The sequence below is a fragment of the Hemiscyllium ocellatum genome, chromosome 32, assembly GCF_020745735.1.
Source record: "Hemiscyllium ocellatum isolate sHemOce1 chromosome 32, sHemOce1.pat.X.cur, whole genome shotgun sequence".
In the NCBI taxonomy this organism is placed as follows: domain Eukaryota; kingdom Metazoa; phylum Chordata; class Chondrichthyes; order Orectolobiformes; family Hemiscylliidae; genus Hemiscyllium; species Hemiscyllium ocellatum.
In genome coordinates this window covers 43,704,286-43,731,497 of record NC_083432.1, presented here as the reverse complement: position 1 = coordinate 43,731,497, position 27,212 = coordinate 43,704,286, and the positions used below count along the sequence as shown (strand labels likewise).

At 48.8% G+C, this 27,212-nt stretch overlaps 19 non-coding genes across 19 annotated transcripts; all 19 read right to left on the bottom strand.

The window, feature by feature from the left end:
• Positions 1 to 118: 118 nt before the first annotated feature.
• trnac-gca (transfer RNA cysteine (anticodon GCA)) lies at positions 119 to 190 on the bottom strand. Its single transcript has one exon. It is a non-coding gene; the product is annotated as a tRNA-Cys (tRNA).
• A 999-nt stretch (positions 191 to 1,189) lies between these two features.
• Positions 1,190 to 1,261, bottom strand: trnac-gca (transfer RNA cysteine (anticodon GCA)). Its single transcript has one exon. It is a non-coding gene; the product is annotated as a tRNA-Cys (tRNA).
• A 3,160-nt stretch (positions 1,262 to 4,421) lies between these two features.
• Positions 4,422 to 4,493, bottom strand: trnac-gca (transfer RNA cysteine (anticodon GCA)). Its single transcript has one exon. It is a non-coding gene; the product is annotated as a tRNA-Cys (tRNA).
• A 1,000-nt stretch (positions 4,494 to 5,493) lies between these two features.
• trnac-gca (transfer RNA cysteine (anticodon GCA)) lies at positions 5,494 to 5,565 on the bottom strand. The gene has a single exon. It is a non-coding gene; the product is annotated as a tRNA-Cys (tRNA).
• Positions 5,566 to 6,565: 1,000 nt separating this feature from the next.
• Positions 6,566 to 6,637, bottom strand: trnac-gca (transfer RNA cysteine (anticodon GCA)). Its single transcript has one exon. It is a non-coding gene; the product is annotated as a tRNA-Cys (tRNA).
• Positions 6,638 to 8,717: 2,080 nt separating this feature from the next.
• On the bottom strand, positions 8,718 to 8,789 carry trnac-gca (transfer RNA cysteine (anticodon GCA)). The gene has a single exon. It is a non-coding gene; the product is annotated as a tRNA-Cys (tRNA).
• A 1,005-nt stretch (positions 8,790 to 9,794) lies between these two features.
• On the bottom strand, positions 9,795 to 9,866 carry trnac-gca (transfer RNA cysteine (anticodon GCA)). Its single transcript has one exon. It is a non-coding gene; the product is annotated as a tRNA-Cys (tRNA).
• A 465-nt stretch (positions 9,867 to 10,331) lies between these two features.
• Positions 10,332 to 10,403, bottom strand: trnac-gca (transfer RNA cysteine (anticodon GCA)). Its single transcript has one exon. It is a non-coding gene; the product is annotated as a tRNA-Cys (tRNA).
• Positions 10,404 to 11,946: 1,543 nt separating this feature from the next.
• trnac-gca (transfer RNA cysteine (anticodon GCA)) lies at positions 11,947 to 12,018 on the bottom strand. Its single transcript has one exon. It is a non-coding gene; the product is annotated as a tRNA-Cys (tRNA).
• A 463-nt stretch (positions 12,019 to 12,481) lies between these two features.
• Positions 12,482 to 12,553, bottom strand: trnac-gca (transfer RNA cysteine (anticodon GCA)). The gene has a single exon. It is a non-coding gene; the product is annotated as a tRNA-Cys (tRNA).
• Positions 12,554 to 13,024: 471 nt separating this feature from the next.
• trnac-gca (transfer RNA cysteine (anticodon GCA)) lies at positions 13,025 to 13,096 on the bottom strand. The gene has a single exon. It is a non-coding gene; the product is annotated as a tRNA-Cys (tRNA).
• A 1,000-nt stretch (positions 13,097 to 14,096) lies between these two features.
• On the bottom strand, positions 14,097 to 14,168 carry trnac-gca (transfer RNA cysteine (anticodon GCA)). The gene has a single exon. It is a non-coding gene; the product is annotated as a tRNA-Cys (tRNA).
• A 464-nt stretch (positions 14,169 to 14,632) lies between these two features.
• trnac-gca (transfer RNA cysteine (anticodon GCA)) lies at positions 14,633 to 14,704 on the bottom strand. Its single transcript has one exon. It is a non-coding gene; the product is annotated as a tRNA-Cys (tRNA).
• A 2,614-nt stretch (positions 14,705 to 17,318) lies between these two features.
• On the bottom strand, positions 17,319 to 17,390 carry trnac-gca (transfer RNA cysteine (anticodon GCA)). The gene has a single exon. It is a non-coding gene; the product is annotated as a tRNA-Cys (tRNA).
• A 5,298-nt stretch (positions 17,391 to 22,688) lies between these two features.
• On the bottom strand, positions 22,689 to 22,760 carry trnac-gca (transfer RNA cysteine (anticodon GCA)). The gene has a single exon. It is a non-coding gene; the product is annotated as a tRNA-Cys (tRNA).
• Positions 22,761 to 23,222: 462 nt separating this feature from the next.
• trnac-gca (transfer RNA cysteine (anticodon GCA)) lies at positions 23,223 to 23,294 on the bottom strand. Its single transcript has one exon. It is a non-coding gene; the product is annotated as a tRNA-Cys (tRNA).
• Positions 23,295 to 23,764: 470 nt separating this feature from the next.
• On the bottom strand, positions 23,765 to 23,836 carry trnac-gca (transfer RNA cysteine (anticodon GCA)). The gene has a single exon. It is a non-coding gene; the product is annotated as a tRNA-Cys (tRNA).
• Positions 23,837 to 24,836: 1,000 nt separating this feature from the next.
• trnac-gca (transfer RNA cysteine (anticodon GCA)) lies at positions 24,837 to 24,908 on the bottom strand. The gene has a single exon. It is a non-coding gene; the product is annotated as a tRNA-Cys (tRNA).
• Positions 24,909 to 25,370: 462 nt separating this feature from the next.
• Positions 25,371 to 25,442, bottom strand: trnac-gca (transfer RNA cysteine (anticodon GCA)). The gene has a single exon. It is a non-coding gene; the product is annotated as a tRNA-Cys (tRNA).
• Positions 25,443 to 27,212: the final 1,770 nt, after the last annotated feature.

The window sequence follows — 27,212 nt, the reverse complement described above, 5'->3', positions numbered from 1 at the left end:
GTTCATCACAGAAGGAACTTTGCCGTGGTCGTTGAATGCGGGAAGAAAACACCCCTTCCCAGGTGTTCCCTGTGCAGAGAAGTAAACGGCAGATCCTCGATGCACTGCTCACGTGCAAAGGGGGCACCCAGATTTGAACTGGGGACCTCTTGATCTGCAGTCAAATGCTCTACCACTGAGCTACACCCCCCCATGTGCCCAATGCACTGCATGTTCACACTTTCCACATACTACAGTGACAATTGTCTAAAACACCTCTCTTGTCTGCGCCTTTCAACAGTTTACGTGCAGCAGAGATGTTTTGTATGTGAAACCTATTTCCAAAATGACTGTCTGACTTCAATAGCATTTGCATCGGCAGTGGAAATGGCTGAGTGGCAGAGTTTAAATGGATGTAAATTATTGCGCAAATGCCCTCCGAACTGACATCAGCTCTGAACGAATGCACATGCAAGGCTTTCAAGCTCTCGTTTCGGCACTGCAGTGCTACATTGCAACATCTCACGACGCAACACGGATCTTCGTGTCCTTCAGCTGTTCATCACAGAAGGAACTTTGCCGTGGTCGTTGAATGCGGGAAGAAAACACCCCTTCCAAGGTGTTCCCGGTGCAGAGGGGTAAACGGCAGATCCTCGATGCACTGCTCACGTGTAAAGGTGGCACCCAGATTTGAACTGAGGACCTCTTGATCTGCAGTCAAATGCTCTACCACTTGGCTACACCCCCCCATGTGCCCAACGCACTGCATGTTCACACTTTCCACATACTACAGTGACAATTGTCTAAAACACCTCTCTTGTCTGCGCCTTTCAACAGTTTACGTGCAGCAGAGATGTTTTGTATGTGAAACCTATTTCCAAAATGACTGTCTGACTTCAATAGCATTTGCATCGGCAATGGAAATGGCTGAGTGGCAGAGTTTAATGGACGTAAGTTATTGCGCAAATGCCCTCCGAACTGACATCAGCTCTGAACGAATGCACATGCAAGGCTTTCAAGCTCTCGTTTCGGCACTGCAGTGCTGCATTGCAACATCTCACGAGGCAACACGGATCTTCGTGTCCTTCAGCTGTTCATCACAGAAGGAACTTTGCCGTGGTCGTTGAATGCGGGAAGAAAACACCCCATCCAAGGAGTTCCCGGTGCAGAGGGGTGAACGGCAGATCCTCGATGCACTGCTCACGTGTAAAGGGGGCACCCAGATTTGAACTGGGGACCTCTTGATCTGCAGTCAAATGCTCTACCACTGAGCTACACCCCCCCATGTGCCCAACGCACTGCATGTTCACACTTTCCACATACTACAGTGACAATTGTCTAAAACACCTCTCTTGTCTGCGCCTTTCAACAGTTTACGTGCAGCAGAGATGTTTTGTATGTGAAACCTATTTCCAAAATGACTGTCTGACTTCAATAGCATTTGCATCGGCAATGGAAATGGCTGAGTGGCAGAGTTTAATTGGACGTAAGTTATTGCGCAAATGCCCTACGAACTGACATCAGCTCTGAACGAATGCACATGCAAGGCTTTCAAGCTCTCGTTTCGGCACTGCAGTGCTACATTGCAACATCTCACGAGGCAACACGGATCTTCGTGTCCTTCAGCTGTTCATCACAGAAGGAACTTTGCCGTGGTCGTTGAATGCGGGAAGAAAACACCCCTTCCAAGGAGTTCCCGGTGCAGAGGGGCGAACGGCAGATCCTCGATGCACTGCTCACGTGTAAAGGGGGCACCCAGATTTGAACTGGGGACCTCTTGATCTGCAGTCAAACGCTGTACCACTGAGCTACACCCCCCAGGCGCCCAACGCACTGCATGTTTACACTTTCCACATACTACAGTGACAATTGTCTAAAACACCTCTCTTGTCTGCGCCTTTCAACAGTTTACGTGCAGCAGAGATGTTTTGTATGTGAAACCTATTTCCAAAATGACTGTCTGACTTCAATAGCATTTGCATCGGCAATGGAAATGGCTGAGTGGCAGAGTTTAATTGGACCTAAGTTATTGCGCAAATGCCCTCCGAACTGACATCAGCTCTGAACGAATGCACATGCAAGGCTTTCAAGCTCTCGTTTCGGCACTGCAGTGCTACATTGCAACATCGCAACATCTCACGAGGCAACACGGATCTTCGTGTCCTTCAGCTGTTCATCACAGAAGGAACTTTGCCGTGGTCGTTGAATGCGGGAAGAAAACACCCCTTCCAAGGAGTTCCCGGTGCAGAGGGGTGAACGGCAGATCCTCGATGCACTGCTCACGTGTAAAGGTGACACCCAGATTTAAACTGGCGACCTCTTGATTTGCAGTCAAATGCTCTACCACTGAGCTACACCCCCCCATGGGCCCAACGCACTGCATGTTCACACTTTGCACATACTACAGTGACAATTGTCTTAAACACCTCTCTTGTCTGCGCCTTTCAACAGTTTACGTGCAGCAGAGATGTTTTGTATGTGAAACCTATTTCCAAAATGACTGTCTGACTTCAATAGCATTTGCATCGGCAATGGAAATGGCTGAGTGGCAGAGTTTAAATGGATGTAAGTTATTGCGCAAATGCCCTCCGAACTGACATCAGCTCTAAACGAATGCACGTGCAAGGCTTTCAAGCTCTCGTTTCGGCACTGCAGTGCTACATTGCAACATCTCACGACGCAACACGGATCTTCGTGTCCTTCAGCTGTTCATCACAGAAGGAACTTTGCCGTGGTCGTTGAATGCGGGAAGAAAACACCCCTTCCAAGGTGTTCCCTGTGCAGAGGGGTAAACGGCAGATCCTCGATGCACTGCTCACGTGTAAAGGGGGCACCCAGATTTGAACTGAGGACCTCTTGATCTGCAGTCAAATGCTCTACCACTTGGCTACACCCCCCCCATGTGCCCAACGCACTGCATGTTCACACTTTCCACATACTACAGTGACAATTGTCTAAAACACCTCTCTTGTCTGCGCCTTTCAACAGTTTACGTGCAGCAGAGATGTTTTGTATGTGAAACCTATTTCCAAAATGACTGTCTGACTTCAATAGCATTTGCATCGGCAATGGAAATGGCTGAGTGGCAGAGTTTAATTGGACCTAAGTTATTGCGCAAATGCCCTCCGAACTGACATCAGCTCTGAACGAATGCACATGCAAGGCTTTCAAGCTCTCGTTTCGGCACTGCAGTGCTACATTGCAACATCTCACGAGGCAACACGGATCTTCGTGTCCTTCAGCTGTTCATCACAGAAGGAACTTTGCCGTGGTCGTTGAATGCGGGAAGAAAACACCCCTTCCCAGGTGTTCCCTGTGCAGAGGGGTAAACGGCAGATCCTCGATGCACTGCTCACGTGTAAACGGGGCACCCAGATTTGAACTGGGGACCTCTTGATCTGCAGTCAAATGCTCTACCACTGAGCTACACCCCCCAGGCGCCCAACGCACTGCATGTTCACACTTTCCACATACTACAGTGACAATTGTCTAAAACACCTCTCTTGTCTGCGCCTTTCAACAGTTTACGTGCAGCAGAGATGTTTTGTATGTGAAACCTATTTCCAAAATGACTGTCTGACTTCAATAGCATTTGCATCGGCAATGGAAATGGCTGAGTGGCAGAGTTTAATTGGACCTAAGTTATTGCGCAAATGCCCTCCGAACTGACATCAGCTCTGAACGAATGCACATGCAAGGCTTTCAAGCTCTCGTTTCGGCACTGCAGTGCTACATTGCAACATCGCAACATCTCACGAGGCAACACGGATCTTCGTGTCCTTCAGCTGTTCATCACAGAAGGAACTTTGCCGTGGTCGTTGAATGCGGGAAGAAAACACCCCTTCCAAGGTGTTCCCTGTGCAGAGGGGTAAACGGCAGATCCTCGATGCACTGCTCACGTGTAAAGGGGGCACCTAGATTTGAACTGGGGACCTCTTGATCTGCAGTCAAATGCTCTACCACTTGGCTACACCCCCCCCATGTGCCCAACGCACTGCATGTTCACACTTTCCACATACTACAGTGACAATTGTCTAAAACACCTCTCTTGTCTGCGCCTTTCAACAGTTTACGTGCAGCAGAGATGTTTTGTATGTGAAACCTATTTCCAAAATGACTGTCTGACTTCAATAGCATTTGCATCGGCAATGGAAATGGCTGAGTGGCAGAGTTTAATTGGACGTAAGTTATTGCGCAAATGCCCTACGAACTGACATCAGCTCTGAACGAATGCACATGCAAGGCTTTCAAGCTCTCGTTTCGGCACTGCAGTGCTACATTGCAACATCTCACGAGGCAACACGGATCTTCGTGTCCTTCAGCTGTTCATCACAGAAGGAACTTTGCCGTGGTCGTTGAATGCGGGAAGAAAACACCCCTTCCAAGGAGTTCCCGGTGCAGAGGGGCGAACGGCAGATCCTCGATGCACTGCTCACGTGTAAAGGGGGCACCCAGATTTGAACTGGGGACCTCTTGATCTGCAGTCAAATGCTCTACCACTGAGCTACACCCCCCAGGTGCCCAACGCACTGCATGTTCACACTTTCCACATACTACAGTGACAATTGTCTAAAACACCTCTCTTGTCTGCGCGTTCCAACAGTTTACGTGCAGCAGAGATGTTTTGTATGTGAAACCTATTTCCAAAATGACTGTCTGACTTCAATAGCATTTGCATCGGCAATGGAAATGGCTGAGTGGCAGAGTTTAAATGGATGTAAGTTATTGCGCAAATGCCCTCCGAACTGACATCAGCTCTGAACGAATGCACGTGCAAGGCTTTCAAGCTCTCGTTTCGGCACTGCAGTGCTACATTGCAACATCTCACGACGCAACACGGATCTTCGTGTCCTTCAGCTGTTCATCACAGAAGGAACTTTGCCGTGGTCGTTGAATGCGGGAAGAAAACACCCCTTCCAAGGTGTTCCCTGTGCAGAGGGGAAAACGGCAGATCCTCGATGCACTGCTCACGTGTAAAGGGGGCACCCAGATTTGAACTGAGGACCTCTTGATCTGCAGTCAAATGCTCTACCACTTGGCTACACCCCCCCCATGTGCCCAAGGCACGGCATGTTCACACTTTCCACATACTACAGTGACAATTGTCGAAAACACCTCTCTTGTCTGCGCGTTCCAACAGTTTACGTGCAGCAGAGATGTTTTGTATGTGAAACCTATTTCCAAAATGACTGTCTGACTTGAATAGCATTTGCATCGGCAATGGAAATGGCTGAGTGGCAGAGTTTAAATGGACGTAAGTTATTGCGCAAATGCCCTCCGAACTGACATCAGCTCTGAACGAATGCACATGCAAGGCTTTCAAGCTCTGGTTTCGGCACTGCCGTGCTACATTGCAACATCTCACGAGGCAACACGGATCTTCGTGTCCTTCAGCTGTTCATCACAGAAGGAACTTTGCCGTGGTCGTTGAATGCGGGAAGAAAACACCCCTTCCCAGGTGTTCCCTGTGCAGAGAAGTAAACGGCAGATCCTCGATGCACTGCTCACGTGCAAAGGGGGCACCCAGATTTGAACTGGGGACCTCTTGATCTGCAGTCAAATGCTCTACCACTGAGCTACACCCCCCCATGTGCCCAATGCACTGCATGTTCACACTTTCCACATACTACAGTGACAATTGTCTAAAACACCTCTCTTGTCTGCGCCTTTCAACAGTTTACGTGCAGCAGAGATGTTTTGTATGTGAAACCTATTTCCAAAATGACTGTCTGACTTCAATAGCATTTGCATCGGCAGTGGAAATGGCTGAGTGGCAGAGTTTAAATGGATGTAAATTATTGCGCAAATGCCCTCCGAACTGACATCAGCTCTGAACGAATGCACATGCAAGGCTTTCAAGCTCTCGTTTCGGCACTGCAGTGCTACATTGCAACATCTCACGACGCAACACGGATCTTCGTGTCCTTCAGCTGTTCATCACAGAAGGAACTTTGCCGTGGTCGTTGAATGCGGGAAGAAAACACCCCTTCCAAGGTGTTCCCGGTGCAGAGGGGTAAACGGCAGATCCTCGATGCACTGCTCACGTGTAAAGGTGGCACCCAGATTTGAACTGAGGACCTCTTGATCTGCAGTCAAATGCTCTACCACTTGGCTACACCCCCCCATGTGCCCAACGCACTGCATGTTCACACTTTCCACATACTACAGTGACAATTGTCTAAAACACCTCTCTTGTCTGCGCCTTTCAACAGTTTACGTGCAGCAGAGATGTTTTGTATGTGAAACCTATTTCCAAAATGACTGTCTGACTTCAATAGCATTTGCATCGGCAATGGAAATGGCTGAGTGGCAGAGTTTAATTGGACGTAAGTTATTGCGCAAATGCCCTACGAACTGACATCAGCTCTGAACGAATGCACATGCAAGGCTTTCAAGCTCTCGTTTCGGCACTGCAGTGCTGCATTGCAACATCTCACGAGGCAACACGGATCTTCGTGTCCTTCAGCTGTTCATCACAGAAGGAACTTTGCCGTGGTCGTTGAATGCGGGAAGAAAACACCCCATCCAAGGAGTTCCCGGTGCAGAGGGGTGAACGGCAGATCCTCGATGCACTGCTCACGTGTAAAGGGGGCACCCAGATTTGAACTGGGGACCTCTTGATCTGCAGTCAAATGCTCTACCACTGAGCTACACCCCCCCATGTGCCCAATGCACTGCATGTTCACACTTTCCACATACTACAGTGACAATTGTCTAAAACACCTCTCTTGTCTGCGCCTTTCAACAGTTTACGTGCAGCAGAGATGTTTTGTATGTGAAACCTATTTCCAAAATGACTGTCTGACTTCAATAGCATTTGCATCGGCAATGGAAATGGCTGAGTGGCAGAGTTTAATTGGACGTAAGTTATTGCGCAAATGCCCTACGAACTGACATCAGCTCTGAACGAATGCACATGCAAGGCTTTCAAGCTCTCGTTTCGGCACTGCAGTGCTACATTGCAACATCTCACGAGGCAACACGGATCTTCGTGTCCTTCAGCTGTTCATCACAGAAGGAACTTTGCCGTGGTTGTTGAATGCGGGAAGAAAACACCCCTTCCAAGGAGTTCCCGGTGCAGAGGGGCGAACGGCAGATCCTCGATGCACTGCTCACGTGTAAAGGGGGCACCCAGATTTGAACTGGGGACCTCTTGATCTGCAGTCAAACGCTGTACCACTGAGCTACACCCCCCAGGTGCCCAACGCACTGCATGTTCACACTTTCCACATACTACAGTGACAATTGTCTAAAACACCTCTCTTGTCTGCGCCTTTCAACAGTTTACGTGCAGCAGAGATGTTTTGTATGTGAAACCTATTTCCAAAATGACTGTCTGACTTCAATAGCATTTGCATCGGCAATGGAAATGGCTGAGTGGCAGAGTTTAATTGGACCTAAGTTATTGCGCAAATGCCCTCCGAACTGACATCAGCTCTGAACGAATGCACATGCAAGGCTTTCAAGCTCTCGTTTCGGCACTGCAGTGCTACATTGCAACATCGCAACATCTCACGAGGCAACACGGATCTTCGTGTCCTTCAGCTGTTCATCACAGAAGGAACTTTGCCGTGGTCGTTGAATGCGGGAAGAAAACACCCCTTCCAAGGAGTTCCCGGTGCAGAGGGGTGAACGGCAGATCCTCGATGCACTGCTCACGTGTAAAGGTGACACCCAGATTTAAACTGGCGACCTCTTGATTTGCAGTCAAATGCTCTACCACTGAGCTACACCCCCCCATGGGCCCAACGCACTGCATGTTCACACTTTGCACATACTACAGTGACAATTGTCTTAAACACCTCTCTTGTCTGCGCCTTTCAACAGTTTACGTGCAGCAGAGATGTTTTGTATGTGAAACCTATTTCCAAAATGACTGTCTGACTTCAATAGCATTTGCATCGGCAATGGAAATGGCTGAGTGGCAGAGTTTAAATGGATGTAAGTTATTGCGCAAATGCCCTCCGAACTGACATCAGCTCTAAACGAATGCACGTGCAAGGCTTTCAAGCTCTCGTTTCGGCACTGCAGTGCTACATTGCAACATCTCACGACGCAACACGGATCTTCGTGTCCTTCAGCTGTTCATCACAGAAGGAACTTTGCCGTGGTCGTTGAATGCGGGAAGAAAACACCCCTTCCAAGGTGTTCCCTGTGCAGAGGGGTAAACGGCAGATCCTCGATGCACTGCTCACGTGTAAAGGGGGCACCCAGATTTGAACTGAGGACCTCTTGATCTGCAGTCAAATGCTCTACCACTTGGCTACACCCCCCCCATGTGCCCAACGCACTGCATGTTCACACTTTCCACATACTACAGTGACAATTGTCTAAAACACCTCTCTTGTCTGCGCCTTTCAACAGTTTACGTGCAGCAGAGATGTTTTGTATGTGAAACCTATTTCCAAAATGACTGTCTGACTTCAATAGCATTTGCATCGGCAATGGAAATGGCTGAGTGGCAGAGTTTAATTGGACGTAAGTTATTGCGCAAATGCCCTACGAACTGACATCAGCTCTGAACGAATGCACATGCAAGGCTTTCAAGCTCTCGTTTCGGCACTGCAGTGCTACATTGCAACATCTCACGAGGCAACACGGATCTTCGTGTCCTTCAGCTGTTCATCACAGAAGGAACTTTGCCGTGGTCGTTGAATGCGGGAAGAAAACACCCCTTCCAAGGAGTTCCCGGTGCAGAGGGGCGAACGGCAGATCCTCGATGCACTGCTCACGTGTAAAGGGGGCACCCAGATTTGAACTGGGGACCTCTTGATCTGCAGTCAAATGCTCTACCACTGAGCTACACCCCCCAGGTGCCCAACGCACTGCATGTTCACACTTTCCACATACTACAGTGACAATTGTCTAAAACACCTCTCTTGTCTGCGCGTTCCAACAGTTTACGTGCAGCAGAGATGTTTTGTATGTGAAACCTATTTCCAAAATGACTGTCTGACTTCAATAGCATTTGCATCGGCAATGGAAATGGCTGAGTGGCAGAGTTTAAATGGACGTAAGTTATTGCGCAAATGCGCTCCGAACTGACATCAGCTCTGAACGAATGCACATGCAAGGCTTTCAAGCTCTCGTTTCGGCACTGCAGTGCTACATTGCAACATCTCACGAGGCAACACGGATCTTCGTGTCCTTCAGCTGTTCATCACAGAAGGAACTTTGCCGTGGTCGTTGAATGCGGGAAGAAAACACCCCTTCCAAGGAGTTCCCGGTGCAGAGGGGTAAACGGCAGATCCTCGATGCACTGCTCACGTGTAAAGGGGGCACCCAGATTTGAATTAAGGACCTCTTGATCTGCAGTCAAATGCTCTACCACTGAGCTACACCCCCCATGTGCCCAACGCACTGCATGTTCACACTTTCCACATACTACAGTGACAATTGTCTAAAACACCTCTCTTGTCTGCGCCTTTCAACAGTTTACGTGCAGCAGAGATGTTTTGTATGTGAAACCTATTTCCAAAATGACTGTCTGACTTCAATAGCATTTGCATCGGCAATGGAAATGGCTGAGTGGCAGAGTTTAATGGACGTAAGTTATTGCGCAAATGCCCTCCGAACTGACATCAGCTCTGAACGAAAGCACATGCAAGGCTTTCAAGCTCTCGTTTCGGCACTGCAGTGCTACATTGCAACATCGCAACATCTCACGAGGCAACACGGATCTTCGTGTCCTTCAGCTGTTCATCACAGAAGGAACTTTGCCGTGGTCGTTGAATGCGGGAAGAAAACACCCCTTCCAAGGTGTTCCCTGTGCAGAGGGGTGAACGGCAGATCCTCGATGCACTGCTCACGTGTAAAGGGGGCACCCAGATTTGAACTGGGGACCTCTTGATCTGCAGTCAAATGCTCTACCACTGAGCTACACCCCCCCCATGTGCCCAACGCACTGCATGTTCACACTTTCCACATACTACAGTGACAATTGTCTAAAACACCTCTCTTGTCTGCGCCTTTCAACAGTTTACGTGCAGCAGAGATGTTTTGTATGTGAAACCTATTTCCAAAATGACTGTCTGACTTCAATAGCATTTGCATCGGCAATGGAAATGGCTGAGTGGCAGAGTTTAATTGGACGTAAGTTATTGCGCAAATGCCCTACGAACTGACATCAGCTCTGAACGAATGCACATGCAAGGCTTTCAAGCTCTCGTTTCGGCACTGCAGTGCTACATTGCAACATCTCACGAGGCAACACGGATCTTCGTGTCCTTCAGCTGTTCATCACAGAAGGAACTTTGCCGTGGTCGTTGAATGCGGGAAGAAAACACCCCTTCCACAGAGTTCCCGGTGCAGAGGGGTGAACGGCAGATCCTCGATGCACTGCTCACGGGCAAAGGGGGCACCCAGATTTGAACTGGGGACCTCTTGATCTGCAGTCAAATGCTCTACCACTGAGCTACACCCCCCATGTGCCCAACGCACTGCATGTTCACACTTTCCACATACTACAGTGACAATTGTCTAAAACACCTCTCTTGTCTGCGCCTTTCAACAGTTTACGTGCAGCAGAGATGTTTTGTATGTGAAACCTATTTCCAAAATGACTGTCTGACTTCAATAGCATTTGCATCGGCAATGGAAATGGCTGTGTGGCAGAGTTTAAATGGACGTAAGTTATTGCGCAAATGCCCTCCAAACTGACATCAGCTCTGAACGAATGCACATGCAAGGCTTTCAAGCTCTGGTTTCGGCACTGCCGTGCTCCATTGCAACATCTCACGACGCAACACGGATCTTCGAGTCCTTCAGCTGTTCATCACAGAAGGAACTTTGCCGTGGTCGTTGAATGCGGGAAGAAAACACCCCTTTCCAGGTGTTCCCTGTGCAGAGGGGTAAACGGCAGATCCTCGATGCACTGCTCACGTGTAAACGGGGCACCCAGATTTGAACTGGGGACCTCTTGATCTGCAGTCAAATGCTCTACCACTGAGCTACACCCACCAGGCGCACAACGCGCTGCATGTTCACACTTTCCACATACTACAGTGACAATTGTCTAAAACACCTCTCTTGTCTGCGCCTTTCAACAGTTTACGTGCAGCAGAGATGTTTTGTATGTGAAACCTATTTCCAAAATGACTGTCTGACTTCAATAGCATTTGCATCGGCAATGGAAATGGCTGAGTGGCAGAGTTTAATTGGACCTAAGTTATTGCGCAAATGCCCTCCGAACTGACATCAGCTCTGAACGAATGCACATGCAAGGCTTTCAAGCTCTCGTTTCGGCACTGCAGTGCTACATTGCAACATCGCAACATCTCACGAGGCAACACGGATCTTCGTGTCCTTCAGCTGTTCATCACAGAAGGAACTTTGCCGTGGTCGTTGAATGCGGGAAGAAAACACCCCTTCCAAGGTGTTCCCTGTGCAGAGGGTTAAACGGCAGATCCTCGATGCACTGCTCACGTGTAAAGGGGGCACCTAGATTTGAACTGGGGACCTCTTGATCTGCAGTCAAATGCTCTACCACTTGGCTACACCCCCCCCATGTGCCCAACGCACTGCATGTTCACACTTTCCACATACTACAGTGACAATTGTCTAAAACACCTCTCTTGTCTGCGCCTTTCAACAGTTTACGTGCAGCAGAGATGTTTTGTATGTGAAACCTATTTCCAAAATGACTGTCTGACTTCAATAGCATTTGCATCGGCAATGGAAATGGCTGAGTGGCAGAGTTTAATTGGACGTAAGTTATTGCGCAAATGCCCTACGAACTGACATCAGCTCTGAACGAATGCACATGCAAGGCTTTCAAGCTCTCGTTTCGGCACTGCAGTGCTACATTGCAACATCTCACGAGGCAACACGGATCTTCGTGTCCTTCAGCTGTTCATCACAGAAGGAACTTTGCCGTGGTCGTTGAATGCGGGAAGAAAACACCCCTTCCAAGGAGTTCCCGGTGCAGAGGGGCGAACGGCAGATCCTCGATGCACTGCTCACGTGTAAAGGGGGCACCCAGATTTGAACTGGGGACCTCTTGATCTGCAGTCAAATGCTCTACCACTGAGCTACACCCCCCATGTGCCCAACGCACTGCATGTTCACACTTTCCACATACTACAGTGACAATTGTCTAAAACACCTCTCTTGTCTGCGCGTTCCAACAGTTTACGTGCAGCAGAGATGTTTTGTATGTGAAACCTATTTCCAAAATGACTGTCTGACTTCAATAGCATTTGCATCGGCAATGGAAATGGCTGAGTGGCAGAGTTTAAATGGACGTAAGTTATTGCGCAAATGCGCTCCGAACTGACATCAGCTCTGAACGAATGCACATGCAAGGCTTTCAAGCTCTCGTTTCGGCACTGCAGTGCTACATTGCAACATCTCACGAGGCAACACGGATCTTCGTGTCCTTCAGCTGTTCATCACAGAAGGAACTTTGCCGTGGTCGTTGAATGCGGGAAGAAAACACCCCTTCCAAGGAGTTCCCGGTGCAGAGGGGTGAACGGCAGATCCTCGATGCACTGCTCACGTGTAAAGGGGGCACCCAGATTTGAACTGGGGACCTCTTGATCTGCAGTCAAATGCTCTACCACTGAGCTACACCCCCAAGGCGGAAAACACGTTGCATGCTCACACTTTCCACATACTACAGTGACAATTGTCTAAAACACCTCTCTTGTCTGCGCCTTTCAACAGTTTACGTGCAGCAGAGATGTTTTGTATGTGAAACCTATTTCCAAAATGACTGTCTGACTTCAATAGCATTTGCATCGGCAATGGAAATGGCTGAGTGGCAGAGTTTAATTGGACCTAAGTTATTGCGCAAATGCCCTCCGAACTGACATCAGCTCTGAACGAATGCACATGCAAGGCTTTCAAGCTCTCGTTTCGGCACTGCAGTGCTACATTGCAACATCGCAACATCTCACGAGGCAACACGGATCTTCGTGTCCTTCAGCTGTTCATCACAGAAGGAACTTTGCCGTGGTCGTTGAATGCGGGAAGAAAACACCCCTTCCAAGGAGTTCCCGGTGCAGAGGGGTGAACGGCAGATCCTCGATGCACTGCTCACGTGTAAAGGGGGCACCCAGATTTGAACTGGGGACCTCTTGATCTGCAGTCAAATGCTCTACCACTGAGCTACACCCCCCCATGCGCCCAACGCTCTGCATGTTCACACTTTCCACATACTACAGTGACAATTGTCTAAAACACCTCTCTTGTCGGCGCCTTTCAACAGTTTACGTGCAGCAGAGATGTTTTGTATGTGAAACCTATTTCCAAAATGACTGTCTGACTTCAATAGCATTTGCATCGGCAATGGAAATGGCTGAGTGGCAGAGTTTAAATGGACGTAAGTTATTGCGCAAATGCCCTCCGAACTGACATCAGCTCTGAACGAATGCACATGCAAGGCTTTCAAGCTCTCGTTTCGGCACTGCAGTGCTACATTGCAACATCTCACGAGGCAACACGGATCTTCGTGTCCTTCAGCTGTTCATCACAGAAGGAACTTTGCCGTGGTCGTTGAATGCGGGAAGAAAACACCCCTTCCAAGGAGTTCCCGGTGCAGAGGGGTGAACGGCAGATCCTCGGTGCACTGCTCACGTGTAAAGGGGGCACCCAGATTTAAACTGGGGACTTCTTGATTTGCAGTCAAATGCTCTACCACTGAGCTACACCCCCCCATGGGCCCAACGCACTGCATGTTCACACTTTGCACATACTACAGTGACAATTGTCTTAAACACCTCTCTTGTCTGCGCCTTTCAACAGTTTACGTGCAGCAGAGATGTTTTGTATGTGAAACCTATTTCCAAAATGACTGTCTGACTTCAATAGCATTTGCATCGGCAATGGAAATGGCTGAGTGGCAGAGTTTAAATGGACGTAAGTTATTGCGCAAATGCCCGCCGAACTGACATCAGCTCTGAACGAATGCACATGCTAGGCTTTCAAGCTCTGGTTTCGGCACTGCCGTGCTACATTGCAACATCTCACGAGGCAACACGGATCTTCGTGTCCTTCAGCTGTTCATCACAGAAGGAACTTTGCCGTGGTCGTTGAATGCGGGAAGAAAACACCCCTTCCCAGGTGTTCCCTGTGCAGAGGGGTAAACGGCAGATCCTCGATGCACTGCTCACGTGCAAAGGGGGCACCCAGATTTGAACTGGGGACCTCTTGATCTGCAGTCAAATGCTCTACCACTGAGCTACACCCCCCCATGTGCCCAACGCACTGCATGTTCACACTTTCCACATACTACAGTGACAATTGTCTAAAACACCTCTCTTGTCTGCGCCTTTCAACAGTTTACGTGCAGCAGAGATGTTTTGTATGTGAAACCTATTTCCAAAATGACTGTCTGACTTCAATAGCATTTGCATCGGCAATGGAAATGGCTGAGTGGCAGAGTTTAATTGGACGTAAGTTATTGCGCAAATGCCCTACGAACTGACATCAGCTCTGAACGAATGCACATGCAAGGCTTTCAAGCTCTCGTTTCGGCACTGCAGTGCTACATTGCAACATCTCACGAGGCAACACGGATCTTCGTGTCCTTCAGCTGTTCATCACAGAAGGAACTTTGCCGTGGTCGTTGAATGCGGGATGAAAACACCCCTTCCAAGGAGTTCCCGGTGCAGAGGGGCGAACGGCAGATCCTCGATGCACTGCTCACGTGTAAAGGGGGCACCCAGATTTGAACTGGGGACCTCTTGATCTGCAGTCAAATGCTCTACCACTGAGCTACACCCCCCAGGCGCGCAACGCACTGCATGTTTACACTTTCCACATACTACAGTGACAATTGTCTAAAACACCTCTCTTGTCTGCGCCTTTCAACAGTTTACGTGCAGCAGAGATGTTTTGTATGTGAAACCTATTTCCAAAATGACTGTCTGACTTCAATAGCATTTGCATCGGCAATGGAAATGGCTGAGTGGCAGAGTTTAATTGGACCTAAGTTATTGCGCAAATGCCCTCCGAACTGACATCAGCTCTGAACGAATGCACATGCAAGGCTTTCAAGCTCTCGTTTCGGCACTGCAGTGCTACATTGCAACATCGCAACATCTCACGAGGCAACACGGATCTTCGTGTCCTTCAGCTGTTCATCACAGAAGGAACTTTGCCGTGGTCGTTGAATGCGGGAAGAAAACACCCCTTCCAAGGAGTTCCCGGTGCAGAGGGGTGAACGGCAGATCCTCGATGCACTGCTCACGTGTAAAGGTGACACCCAGATTTAAACTGGGGACCTCTTGATTTGCAGTCAAATGCTCTACCACTGAGCTACACCCCCCCATGGGCCCAACGCACTGCATGTTCACACTTTCCACATACTACAGTGACAATTGTCTAAAACACCTCTCTTGTCTGCGCCTTTCAACAGTTTACGTGCAGCAGAGATGTTTTGTATGTGAAACCTATTTCCAAAATGACTGTCTGACTTCAATAGCATTTGCATCGGCAATGGAAATGGCTGAGTGGCAGAGTTTAAATGGATGTAAGTTATTGCGCAAATGCCCTCCGAACTGACATCAGCTCTGAACGAATGCACGTGCAAGGCTTTCAAGCTCTCGTTTCGGCACTGCAGTGCTACATTGCAACATCTCACGACGCAACACGGATCTTCGTGTCCTTCAGCTGTTCATCACAGAAGGAACTTTGCCGTGGTCGTTGAATGCGGGAAGAAAACACCCCTTCCAAGGTGTTCCCTGTGCAGAGGGGAAAACGGCAGATCCTCGATGCACTGCTCACGTGTAAAGGGGGCACCCAGATTTGAACTGAGGACCTCTTGATCTGCAGTCAAATGCTCTACCACTTGGCTACACCCCCCCCATGTGCCCAAGGCACGGCATGTTCACACTTTCCACATACTACAGTGACAATTGTCGAAAACACCTCTCTTGTCTGCGCGTTCCAACAGTTTACGTGCAGCAGAGATGTTTTGTATGTGAAACCTATTTCCAAAATGACTGTCTGACTTCAATAGCATTTGCATCGGCAATGGAAATGGCTGAGTGGCAGAGTTTAAATGGACGTAAGTTATTGCGCAAATGCGCTCCGAACTGACATCAGCTCTGAACGAATGCACATGCAAGGCTTTCAAGCTCTCGTTTCGGCACTGCAGTGCTACATTGCAACATCTCACGAGGCAACACGGATCTTCGTGTCCTTCAGCTGTTCATCACAGAAGGAACTTTGCCGTGGTCGTTGAATGCGGGAAGAAAACACCCCTTCCAAGGTGTTCCCTGTGCAGAGGGGTAAACGGCAGATCCTCGATTCACTGCTCACGTGTAAAGGGGGCACCCAGATTTGAACTGGGGACCTCTTGATCTGCAGTCAAATGCTCTACCACAGAGCTACACCCCCCAGTTGGGGAACGCACTGCATGTTCACACTTTCCACATACTACAGTGACAATTGTCTAAAACACCTCTCTTGTCTGCGCCTTTCAACAGTTTACGTGCAGCAGAGATGTTTTGTATGTGAAACCTATTTCCAAAATGACTGTCTGACTTGAATAGCATTTGCATCGGCAATGGAAATGGCTGAGTGGCAGAGTTTAAATGGACGTAAGTTATTGCGCAAATGCCCTCCGAACTGACATCAGCTCTGAACGAATGCACATGCAAGGCTTTCAAGCTCTGGTTTCGGCACTGCCGTGCTACATTGCAACATCTCACGAGGCAACACGGATCTTCGTGTCCTTCAGCTGTTCATCACAGAAGGAACTTTGCCGTGGTCGTTGAATGCGGGAAGAAAACACCCCTTCCAAGGTGTTCCCTGTGCAGAGGGGTAAACGGCAGATCCTCGATGCACTGCTCACGTGTAAAGGTGGCACCCAGATTTGAACTGAGGACCTCTTGATCTGCAGTCAAATGCTCTACCACTGAGCTACACCCCCCATGTGCCCAACGCACTGCATGTTCACACTTTCCACATACTACAGTGACAATTGTCTAAAACACCTCTCTTGTCTGCGCCTTTCAACAGTTTACGTGCAGCAGAGATGTTTTGTATGTGAAACCTATTTCCAAAATGACTGTCTGACTTCAATAGCATTTGCATCGGCAATGGAAATGGCTGAGTGGCAGAGTTTAATTGGACGTAAGTTATTGCGCAAATGCCCTACGAACTGACATCAGCTCTGAACGAATGCACATGCAAGGCTTTCAAGCTCTCGTTTCGGCACTGCAGTGCTACATTGCAACATCTCACGAGGCAACACGGATCTTCGTGTCCTTCAGCTGTTCATCACAGAAGGAACTTTGCCGTGGTCGTTGAATGCGGGAAGAAAACACCCCTTCCAAGGAGTTCCCGGTGCAGAGGGGCGAACGGCAGATCCTCGATGCACTGCTCACGTGTAAAGGGGGCACCCAGATTTGAACTGGGGACCTCTTGATCTGCAGTCAAATGCTCTACCACTGAGCTACACCCCCCCATGTGCCCAACGCACTGCATGTTCACACTTTCCACATACTACAGTGACAATTGTCTAAAACACCTCTCTTGTCTGCGCCTTTCAACAGTTTACGTGCAGCAGAGATGTTTTGTATGTGAAACCTATTTCCAAAATGACTGTCTGACTTCAATAGCATTTGCATCGGCAATGGAAATGGCTGAGTGGCAGAGTTTAATTGGACGTAAGTTATTGCGCAAATGCCCTACGAACTGACATCAGCTCTGAACGAATGCACATGCAAGGCTTTCAAGCTCTCGTTTCGGCACTGCAGTGCTACATTGCAACATCTCACGAGGCAACACGGATCTTCGTGTCCTTCAGCTGTTCATCACAGAAGGAACTTTGCCGTGGTCGTTGAATGCGGGAAGAAAACACCCCTTCCAAGGAGTTCCCGGTGCAGAGGGGCGAACGGCAGATCCTCGATGCACTGCTCACGTGTAAAGGGGGCACCCAGATTTGAACTGGGGACCTCTTGATCTGCAGTCAAACGCTGTACCACTGAGCTACACCCCCCAGGTGCCCAACGCACTGCATGTTCACACTTTCCACATACTACAGTGACAATTGTCTAAAACACCTCTCTTGTCTGCGCCTTTCAACAGTTTACGTGCAGCAGAGATGTTTTGTATGTGAAACCTATTTCCAAAATGACTGTCTGACTTCAATAGCATTTGCATCGGCAATGGAAATGGCTGAGTGGCAGAGTTTAATTGGACCTAAGTTATTGCGCAAATGCCCTCCGAACTGACATCAGCTCTGAACGAATGCACATGCAAGGCTTTCAAGCTCTCGTTTCGGCACTGCAGTGCTACATTGCAACATCGCAACATCTCACGAGGCAACACGGATCTTCGTGTCCTTCAGCTGTTCATCACAGAAGGAACTTTGCCGTGGTCGTTGAATGCGGGAAGAAAACACCCCTTCCAAGGAGTTCCCGGTGCAGAGGGGTGAACGGCAGATCCTCGATGCACTGCTCACGTGTAAAGGTGACACCCAGATTTAAACTGGGGACCTCTTGATTTGCAGTCAAATGCTCTACCACTGAGCTACACCCCCCCATGGGCCCAACGCACTGCATGTTCACACTTTGCACATACTACAGTGACAATTGTCTTAAACACCTCTCTTGTCTGCGCCTTTCAACAGTTTACGTGCAGCAGAGATGTTTTGTATGTGAAACCTATTTCCAAAATGACTGTCTGACTTCAATAGCATTTGCATCGGCAATGGAAATGGCTGAGTGGCAGAGTTTAAATGGATGTAAGTTATTGCGCAAATGCCCTCCGAACTGACATCAGCTCTAAACGAATGCACGTGCAAGGCTTTCAAGCTCTCGTTTCGGCACTGCAGTGCTACATTGCAACATCTCATGACGCAACACGGATCTTCGTGTCCTTCAGCTGTTCATCACAGAAGGAACTTTGCCGTGGTCGTTGAATGCGGGAAGAAAACACCCCTTCCACGGTGTTCCCTGTGCAGAGGGGTAAACGGCAGATCCTCGATGCACTGCTCACGTGTAAAGGGGGCACCCAGATTTGAACTGAGAACCTCTTGATCTGCAGTCAAATGCTCTACCACTTGGCTACACCCCCCCCATGTGCCCAAGGCACGGCATGTTCACACTTTCCACATACTACAGTGACAATTGTCGAAAACACCTCTCTTGTCTGCGCGTTCCAACAGTTTACGTGCAGCAGAGATGTTTTGTATGTGAAACCTATTTCCAAAATGACTGTCTGACTTCAATAGCATTTGCATCGGCAATGGAAATGGCTGAGTGGCAGAGTTTAAATGGACGTAAGTTATTGCGCAAATGCGCTCCGAACTGACATCAGCTCTGAACGAATGCACATTCAAGGCTTTCAAGCTCTCGTTTCGGCACTGCAGTGCTACATTGCAACATCTCACGACGCAACACGGATCTTCGTGTCCTTCAGCTGTTCATCACAGAAGGAACTTTGCCGTGGTCGTTGAATGCGGGAAGAAAACACCCCTTCCAAGGTGTTCCCTGTGCAGAGGGGTAAACGGCAGATCCTCGATTCACTGCTCACGTGTAAAGGGGGCACCCAGATTTGAACTGGGGACCTCTTGATCTGCAGTCAAATGCTCTACCACAGAGCTACACCCCCCAGTTGGGGAACGCACTGCATGTTCACACTTTCCACATACTACAGTGACAATTGTCTAAAACACCTCTCTTGTCTGCGCCTTTCAACAGTTTACGTGCAGCAGAGATGTTTTGTATGTGAAACCTATTTCCAAAATGACTGTCTGACTTCAATAGCATTTGCATCGGCAATGGAAATGGCTGAGTGGCAGAGTTTAATTGGACCTAAGTTATTGCGCAAATGCCCTCCGAACTGACATCAGCTCTGAACGAATGCACATGCAAGGCTTTCAAGCTCTCGTTTCGGCACTGCAGTGCTACATTGCAACATCGCAACATCTCACGAGGCAACACGGATCTTCGTGTCCTTCAGCTGTTCATCACAGAAGGAACTTTGCCGTGGTCGTTGAATGCGGGAAGAAAACACCCCTTCCAAGGAGTTCCCGGTGCAGAGGGGTGAACGGCAGATCCTCGATGCACTGCTCACGTGTAAAGGTGACACCCAGATTTAAACTGGGGACCTCTTGATTTGCAGTCAAATGCTCTACCACTGAGCTACACCCCCCCATGGGCCCAACGCACTGCATGTTCACACTTTGCACATACTACAGTGACAATTGTCTTAAACACCTCTCTTGTCTGCGCCTTTCAACAGTTTACGTGCAGCAGAGATGTTTTGTATGTGAAACCTATTTCCAAAATGACTGTCTGACTTCAATAGCATTTGCATCGGCAATGGAAATGGCTGAGTGGCAGAGTTTAAATGGATGTAAGTTATTGCGCAAATGCCCTCCGAACTGACATCAGCTCTAAACGAATGCACGTGCAAGGCTTTCAAGCTCTCGTTTCGGCACTGCAGTGCTACATTGCAACATCTCATGACGCAACACGGATCTTCGTGTCCTTCAGCTGTTCATCACAGAAGGAACTTTGCCGTGGTCGTTGAATGCGGGAAGAAAACACCCCTTCCACGGTGTTCCCTGTGCAGAGGGGTAAACGGCAGATCCTCGATGCACTGCTCACGTGTAAAGGGGGCACCCAGATTTGAACTGGGACCTCTTGATCTGCAGTCAAATGCTCTACCACTTGGCTACACCCCCCCATGTGCCCAAGGCACGGCATGTTCACACTTTCCACATACTACAGTGACAATTGTCGAAAACACCTCTCTTGTCTGCGCGTTCCAACAGTTTACGTGCAGCAGAGATGTTTTGTATGTGAAACCTATTTCCAAAATGACTGTCTGACTTCAATAGCATTTGCATCGGCAATGGAAATGGCTGAGTGGCAGAGTTTAAATGGACGTAAGTTATTGCGCAAATGCGCTCCGAACTGACATCAGCTCTGAACGAATGCACATTCAAGGCTTTCAAGCTCTCGTTTCGGCACTGCAGTGCTACATTGCAACATCTCACGACGCAACACGGATCTTCGTGTCCTTCAGCTGTTCATCACAGAAGGAACTTTGCCGTGGTCGTTGAATGCGGGAAGAAAACACCCCTTCCAAGGTGTTCCCTGTGCAGAGGGGTAAACGGCAGATCCTCGATTCACTGCTCACGTGTAAAGGGGGCACCCAGATTTGAACTGGGGACCTCTTGATCTGCAGTCAAATGCTCTACCACAGAGCTACACCCCCCAGGTGCCCAACGCACTGCATGTTCACACTTTCCACATACTACAGTGACAAATGTCTAAAACACCTCTCTTGTCTGCGCCTTTCAACAGTTTACGTGCAGCAGAGATGTTTTGTATGTGAAACCTATTTCCAAAATGACTGTCTGACTTGAATAGCATTTGCATCGGCAATGGAAATGGCTGAGTGGCAGAGTTTAAATGGACGTAAGTTATTGCGCAAATGCCCTCCGAACTGACATCAGCTCTGAACGAATGCACATGCAAGGCTTTCAAGCTCTGGTTTCGGCACTGCCGTGCTACATTGCAACATCTCACGAGGCAACACGGATCTTCGTGTCCTTCAGCTGTTCATCACAGAAGGAACTTTGCCGTGGTCGTTGAATGCGGGAAGAAAACACCCCTTCCCAGGTGTTCCCTGTGCAGAGGGGTAAACGGCAGATCCTCGATGCACTGCTCACGTGTAAAGGGGCACCCAGATTTGAACTGGGGACCTCTTGATCTGCAGTCAAATGCTCTACCACTGAGCTACACCCCCCATGTGCCCAACGCACTGCATGTTCACACTTTCCACATACTACAGTGACAATTGTCTAAAACACCTCTCTTGTCTGCGCCTTTCAACAGTTTACGTGCAGCAGAGATGTTTTGTATGTGAAACCTATTTCCAAAATGACTGTCTGACTTCAATAGCATTTGCATCGGCAATGGAAATGGCTGAGTGGCAGAGTTTAAATGGATGTAAATTATTGCGCAAATGCCCTCCGAACTGACATCAGCTCTGAACGAATGCACATGCAAGGCTTTCAAGCTCTCGTTTCGGCACTGCAGTGCTACATTGCAACATCTCACGAGGCAACACGGATCTTCGTGTCCTTCAGCTGTTCATCACAGAAGGAACTTTGCCGTGGTCGTTGAATGCGGGAAGAAAACACCCCTTCCAAGGTGTTCCCTGTGCAGAGGGGTAAACGGCAGATCCTCGATGCACTGCTCACGTGTAAAGGGGGCACCCAGATTTGAACTGAGGACCTCTTGATCTGCAGTCAAATGCTCTACCACTGGCTACACCCCCCCATGTGCCCAACGCACTGCATGTTCACACTTTCCACATACTACAGTGACAATTGTCTAAAACACCTCTCTTGTCTGCGCCTTTCAACAGTTTACGTGCAGCAGAGATGTTTTGTATGTGAAACCTATTTCCAAAATGACTGTCTGACTTCAATAGCATTTGCATCGGCAATGGAAATGGCTGAGTGGCAGAGTTTAATTGGACGTAAGTTATTGCGCAAATGCCCTACGAACTGACATCAGCTCTGAACGAATGCACATGCAAGGCTTTCAAGCTCTCGTTTCGGCACTGCAGTGCTACATTGCAACATCTCACGAGGCAACACGGATCTTCGTGTCCTTCAGCTGTTCATCACAGAAGGAACTTTGCCGTGGTCGTTGAATGCGGGAAGAAAACACCCCTTCCAAGGAGTTCCCGGTGCAGAGGGGCGAACGGCAGATCCTCGATGCACTGCTCACGTGTAAAGGGGGCACCCAGATTTGAACTGGGGACCTCTTGATCTGCAGTCAAATGCTCTACCACTGAGCTACACCCCCCAGGTGCCCAACGCACTGCATGTTCACACTTTCCACATACTACAGTGACAATTGTCTAAAACACCTCTCTTGTCTGCGCGTTCCAACAGTTTACGTGCAGCAGAGATGTTTTGTATGTGAAACCTATTTCCAAAATGACTGTCTGACTTCAATAGCATTTGCATCGGCAATGGAAATGGCTGAGTGGCAGAGTTTAAATGGACGTAAGTTATTGCGCAAATGCGCTCCGAACTGACATCAGCTCTGAACGAATGCACATGCAAGGCTTTCAAGCTCTCGTTTCGGCACTGCAGTGCTACATTGCAACATCTCACGACGCAACACGGATCTTCGAGTCCTTCAGCTGTTCATCACAGAAGGAACTTTGCCGTGGTCGTTGAATGCGGGAAGAAAACACCCCTTCCCAGGTGTTCCCTGTGCAGAGGGGTAACGGCAGATCCTCGATGCACTGCTCACGTGTAAAGGGGGCACCCAGATTTGAACTGGGGACCTCTTGATCTGCAGTCAAATGCTCTACCACTGAGCTACACCCCCAAGGCGGAAACACGTTGCATGCTCACACTTTCCACATACTACAGTGACAATTGTCTAAAACACCTCTCTTGTCTGCGCCTTTCAACAGTTTACGTGCAGCAGAGATGTTTTGTATGTGAAACCTATTTCCAAAATGACTGTCTGACTTCAATAGCATTTGCATCGGCAATGGAAATGGCTGAGTGGCAGAGTTTAATTGGACCTAAGTTATTGCGCAAATGCCCTCCGAACTGACATCAGCTCTGAACGAATGCACATGCAAGGCTTTCAAGCTCTCGTTTCGGCACTGCAGTGCTACATTGCAACATCGCAACATCTCACGAGGCAACACGGATCTTCGTGTCCTTCAGCTGTTCATCACAGAAGGAACTTTGCCGTGGTCGTTGAATGCGGGAAGAAAACACCCCTTCCAAGGAGTTCCCGGTGCAGAGGGGTGAACGGCAGATCCTCGATGCACTGCTCACGTGTAAAGGGGGCACCCAGATTTGAACTGGGGACCTCTTGATCTGCAGTCAAATGCTCTACCACTGAGCTACACCCCCCCATGCGCCCAACGCTCTGCATGTTCACACTTTCCACATACTACAGTGACAATTGTCTAAAACACCTCTCTTGTCGGCGCCTTTCAACAGTTTACGTGCAGCAGAGATGTTTTGTATGTGAAACCTATTTCCAAAATGACTGTCTGACTTCAATAGCATTTGCATCGGCAATGGAAATGGCTGAGTGGCAGAGTTTAAATGGACGTAAGTTATTGCGCAAATGCCCTCCGAACTGACATCAGCTCTGAACGAATGCACATGCAAGGCTTTCAAGCTCTCGTTTCGGCACTGCAGTGCTACATTGCAACATCTCACGAGGCAACACGGATCTTCGTGTCCTTCAGCTGTTCATCACAGAAGGAACTTTGCCGTGGTCGTTGAATGCGGGAAGAAAACACCCCTTCCAAGGAGTTCCCGGTGCAGAGGGGTGAACGGCAGATCCTCGGTGCACTGCTCACGTGTAAAGGGGGCACCCAGATTTAAACTGGGGACCTCTTGATCTGCAGTCAAATGCTCTACCACTGAGCTACACCCCCCATGGGCCCAACGCACTGCATGTTCACACTTTCCACATACTACAGTGACAATTGTCTAAAACACCTCTCTTGTCTGCGCCTTTCAACAGTTTACGTGCAGCAGAGATGTTTTGTATGTGAAACCTATTTCCAATATGACTGTCTGACTTCAATAGCATTTGCATCGGCAATGGAAATGGCTGAGTGGCAGAGTTTAAATGGACGTAAGTTATTGCGCAAATGCCCGCCGAACTGACATCAGCTCTGAACGAATGCACATGCTAGGCTTTCAAGCTCTGGTTTCGGCACTGCCGTGCTACATTGCAACATCTCACGAGGCAACACGGATCTTCGTGTCCTTCAGCTGTTCATCACAGAAGGAACTTTGCCGGGGTCGTTGAATGCGGGAAGAAAACACCCCTTCCCAGGTGTTCCCTGTGCAGAGGGGGTAAACGGCAGATCCTCGATGCACTGCTCACGTGCAAAGGGGGCACCCAGATTTGAACTGGGGACCTCTTGATCTGCAGTCAAATGCTCTACCACTGAGCTACACCCCCCATGTGCCCAACGCACTGCATGTTCACACTTTCCACATACTACAGTGACAATTGTCTAAAACACCTCTCTTGTCTGCGCCTTTCAACAGTTTACGTGCAGCAGAGATGTTTTGTATGTGAAACCTATTTCCAAAATGACTGTCTGACTTCAATAGCATTTGCATCGGCAATGGAAATGGCTGAGTGGCAGAGTTTAATTGGACGTAAGTTATTGCGCAAATGCCCTCCGAACTGACATCAGCTCTGAACGAATGCACATGCAAGGCTTTCAAGCTCTCGTTTCGGCACTGCAGTGCTACATTGCAACATCTCACGAGGCAACACGGATCTTCGTGTCCTTCAGCTGTTCATCACAGAAGGAACTTTGCCGTGGTCGTTGAATGCGGGAAGAAAACACCCCTTCCAAGGAGTTCCCTGTGCAGAGGGGAAACGGCAGATCCTCGATGCACTGCTCACGTGTAAAGGGGGCACCCAGATTTGAACTGGGGACCTCTTGATCTGCAGTCAAATGCTCTACCACTGAGCTACACCCCCCCATGTGCCCAACGCACTGCATGTTCACACTTTCCACATACTACAGTGACAATTGTCTAAAACACCTCTCTTGTCTGCGCCTTTCAACAGTTTACGTGCAGCAGAGATGTTTTGTATGTGAAACCTATTTCCAAAATGACTGTCTGACTTCAATAGCATTTGCATCGGCAATGGAAATGGCTGAGTGGCAGAGTTTAAATGGACGTAAGTTATTGCGCAAATGCCCTCCGAACTGACATCAGCTCTGAACGAATGCACATGCAAGGCTTTCAAGCTCTCGTTTCGGCACTGCAGTGCTACATTGCAACATCTCACGAGGCAACACGGATCTTCGTGTCCTTCAGCTGTTCATCACAGAAGGAACTTTGCCGTGGTCGTTGAATGCGGGAAGAAAACACCCCTTCCAAGGTGTTCCCTGTGCAGAGGGGTAAACGGCAGATCCTCGATGCACTGCTCACGTGTAAAGGGGGCACCCAGATTTGAACTGGGGACCTCTTGATCTGCAGTCAAATGCTCTACCACTGAGCTACACCCCCCCAGTTGGGGAACGCACTGCATGTTCACACTTTCCACATACTACAGTGACAATTGTCTAAAACACCTCTCTTGTCTGCGCCTTTCAACAGTTTACGTGCAGCAGAGATGTTTTGTATGTGAAACCTATTTCCAAAATGACTGTCTGACTTCAATAGCATTTGCATCGGCAATGGAAATGGCTGAGTGGCAGAGTTTAAATGGACGTAAGTTATTGCGCAAATGCCCTCCGAACTGACATCAGCTCTGAACGAATGCACATGCAAGGCTTTCAAGCTCTCGTTTCGGCACTGCAGTGCTACATTGCAACATCTCACGAGGCAACACGGATCTTCGTGTCCTTCAGCTGTTCATCACAGAAGGAACTTTGCCGTGGTCGTTGAATGCGGGAAGAAAACACCCCTTCCAAGGTGTTCCCTGTGCAGAGGGTAAACGGCAGATCCTCGATGCACTGCTCACGTGTAAAGGGGGCACCCAGATTTGAACTGGGGACCTCTTGATCTGCAGTCAAATGCTCTACCACTGAGCTACACCCCCCATGTGCCCAACGCACTGCATGTTCACACTTTCCACATACTACAGTGACAATTGTCTAAAACACCTCTCTTGTCTGCGCCTTTCAACAGTTTACGTGCAGCAGAGATGTTTTGTATGTGAAACCTATTTCCAAAATGACTGTCTGACTTCAATAGCATTTGCATCGGCAATGGAAATGGCTGAGTGGCAGAGTTTAATTGGACGTAAGTTATTGCGCAAATGCCCTCCGAACTGACATCAGCTCTGAACGAATGCACATGCAAGGCTTTCAAGCTCTCGTTTCGGCACTGCAGTGCTACATTGCAACATCTCACGAGGCAACACGGATCTTCGTGTCCTTCAGCTGTTCATCACAGAAGGAACTTTGCCGTGGTCGTTGAATGCGGGAAGAAAACACCCCTTCCAAGGAGTTCCCGGTGCAGAGGGGTAACGGCAGATCCTCGATGCACTGCTCACGTGTAAAGGGGGCACCCAGATTTGAACTGGGGACCTCTTGATCTGCAGTCAAATGCTCTACCACTGAGCTACACCCCCCATGTGCCCAACGCACTGCATGTTCACACTTTCACATACTACAGTGACAATTGTCTAAAACACCTCTCTTGTCTGCGCCTTTCAACAGTTTACGTGCAGCAGAGATGTTTTGTATGTGAAACCTATTTCCAAAATGACTGTCTGACTTCAATAGCATTTGCATCG